This window comes from Panulirus ornatus, chromosome 12, assembly GCF_036320965.1.
Source record: "Panulirus ornatus isolate Po-2019 chromosome 12, ASM3632096v1, whole genome shotgun sequence".
Classification (NCBI taxonomy): Eukaryota; Metazoa; Arthropoda; class Malacostraca; order Decapoda; family Palinuridae; genus Panulirus; species Panulirus ornatus.
The window spans coordinates 3,207,691-3,210,644 of NC_092235.1; the positions used below are offsets into that span (position 1 = coordinate 3,207,691).

The window sequence follows — 2,954 nt, forward strand, 5'->3', positions numbered from 1 at the left end:
TGGTTGTGACGTTATGGGTCGCTCCACTACACGCGGGTCGTGGCCGGTTTTTCTCACCACATGAGATCCTGTCAGTCCGCAACTGCCGTCCGTGACACCATTAGGTGCTTTGCGAGTGAACACCCTAGTTAGCTACTATAATTATGCTGGCATTCCAGAAAAACAAATTATGAATTCTGAAATACATCTGGCCCCAAGGATTTCAGATTTTGGATACTTGATCTGTATATCAAAAATGCAATATGCTATATCATTCACCAATTGATTTCCTGAATGGAACAAATTGTAATTAGGAAAGAATGCTAACTTTTTCTGCTATTATCTCCAAAGTTTACTGAATGTGTAATGATCTCTTCACGTAAGAAGGCAAAATATTTTTTCAGTAACACTGTTTAGTGAATGACTAATACGTATCTAACATGAGCCAGCTTCCTGCTGGCTTTTTCAAGTCTTGTCACCACAAATTCTGCTTCATCAGATAAAGTGTGAATTAAATGGCTAACATTTATTTTCACTTTATTCTTTAAAACAAACGATTTTTCAGGCACACAAACATTGCCCATCGTCAGTCAAACTGATGAATAATAATACAGTAAAAATTATTTTCTAATTAATTCATGCATTTGGTAAGATCCTTCAAAAGAGAACCATGTAGAAAAAAATATAATTTACCCTACCATTTACGGATTGTATGATGAATGTTTTACACCAGTGACAATCATGAGCAAATTAAGAATTCTACCTCAGCTATTCACTACAATTCTATGAATATGAAAATATTTATCAATATATACATTAGTTAAAAAGCTGCTAAACAAATAAATGTAGTAAAATTAAATGAAAAATAAAATTGACCATATCACTGTTAGACTTCCTCGGATCCCAAGCATTCACGTTTTATGTAGCACTTCCATTCATATAGCAACATTCACCATTATTTTTTCTGAATGTGTGAAGTTATCATTAGTACTTGAGTAAGGTTAGGACCAACTGAAGAGAACTATGTAGTTGTAGAAAAATATCTGAAAAAATGACAGTATCCACTGATCATAATTGGAATGCTCTAAATGTTAGGCAATCATAAGCTAGGTAAGAATTCTATCTCGTTCAGCCATTTTCCCTTAATTTCAATACATATGTGAAGAAAAAAGTGAATGAAACTTTTGTAAAAAAAATGAATTCACATTGTTCATTAATTATAATGTTAAATGGGATAGAAGAATCACTGGGTCCTTAATAGAATAATGAAGGGTAGAGGAGTAAGTATGGAAGTTGATTCGAATCAATGATTGAGGCACAGCATAACCCTCCCAACCCTGACCTATACAGCTGAAACGTGGACATGGAATGAGTCACAAAGATCAAGAATCCAGACTGTGGAAATGAGCCAACAGAAAGACTGAGTCCAAACGCTTGGAAGGCTGTCACAGATATAGTGCTGAATGGGACAGCTTTTGTAACATTAGAAGCTGGCAAGAGGCTTATTAAAGCAGAGCAAGGAGGAGTTTTTCTGGCAATCACAGCACCATACACTCGCAGTGGGTCTGGCTTTGTCTCACCAAGTGCATCAGCTAAAGCTGGAGTTCAGAATTTGACAAAGTCTCTTGCAGCAGAATGGGGACGTTATGGCATGCGCTTCAACTGCATTTCTCCTGGCCCAATAGAGACAGAGGGTGCATTTAGTCGCCTTGACCCAACAGGTAGTTTTATTCGTACTCTGCACAAGCGAATTCCTGCTGGACGATTAGGAGAAGTGGAGGAATTGGCTAACTTAGCAACCTATCTTGTTTCTGATTATTCATCATGGGTTTCAGGAGAGACCCTTGCTATGGATGGTGGAAGCTTCTGGCTCCGATCAGGAGAATTCAACAGGCTCATGAGATTAACATCTGAGGATTGGGATGAAATGGAGAAACTGATCCGAAAAACCACAAGCAAGGACAAAGCACAGATGAAGGCTAAATTATGAGTTAATGTGACAAGCACTGATGCATGCTTGTTCTTGTCATGGATGTATTGATGAAAAATTTATCATGGTGGTGGTGCAAGATGGTGGAGAGTACTGCAACATGGCTGGGATGATGAACTTATTATCCAAGATCACTCAAGAACAATGGGATATGATGTCGCAGATCATACGTGAAAGTAACAAGAAGTCCAAGACCAAGGACAGCAGCAGCTAATGTTACCAGATGACCATTATTATACAACACATATTGTCATTATGCTAGACTACCCTTAGTACACTTTGTTTGGCATATTTTGCTGCATTCTCTACAAGTTGATAACTTTTGCAAATATCTGTGTAATTTGTTGAAAGTTAATAGCTATGTAATAAATGTGTCTGATGGAGTTATCAAAGGGAAATATATATTTTTTTACCAAAGCAGCCAGCTCTTGTGCTGTAGAAATATAATAAATGAACAAAACATATCTAAGGATATATATAAATTATGGAATGATTTAAATAGATACTTTTGTGTTTCTTTCCACTGGCTATTCACAGGTTTTATAATCTTTGTCATTCAAAGCCACTGGCCACAGTCAGTCTGTGTTAGGGGTAGGATATAGGACCATTATTTTAGATATCTCTTAAGTTCTTTGTGTTTTTGAAGTTGATCGTTAGCTTTGTGCGATTTATTAATGAGCCTTGACATCAGAATTTCAAGTTAAAAATGAAAATTGCTCACAAAATGATCTTTAAAAAATGTTTGATTTGTTTGGAACTGACCAAAGCCAAGGACATCATGTTAAAGAAAAAAGAAAATTTTTACTGCAACTGAAACCCATAAATGAGTGGCAGTTATGCAGTATATAGACTATGCAGTATATATTCCACCAACAGAAACATGTTGGCTGAAGCTGTATTCTCCATTCTTTTGTGGAAACCTCACACTTTGAACATCACAAAATCTCTTCTGAAAGCTGGACTTTGAGTTTAAGTGGTGAAATTA

General features: G+C 36.4%; 1 pseudogene; it reads left to right on the forward strand.

The window, feature by feature from the left end:
• LOC139751773 (2,4-dienoyl-CoA reductase [(3E)-enoyl-CoA-producing], mitochondrial pseudogene) overlaps positions 1 to 2,595 on the forward strand; it is a 14,838-nt pseudogene extending 12,243 nt beyond the window's left edge.
• The last annotated feature ends 359 nt before the right edge of the window (positions 2,596 to 2,954 follow it).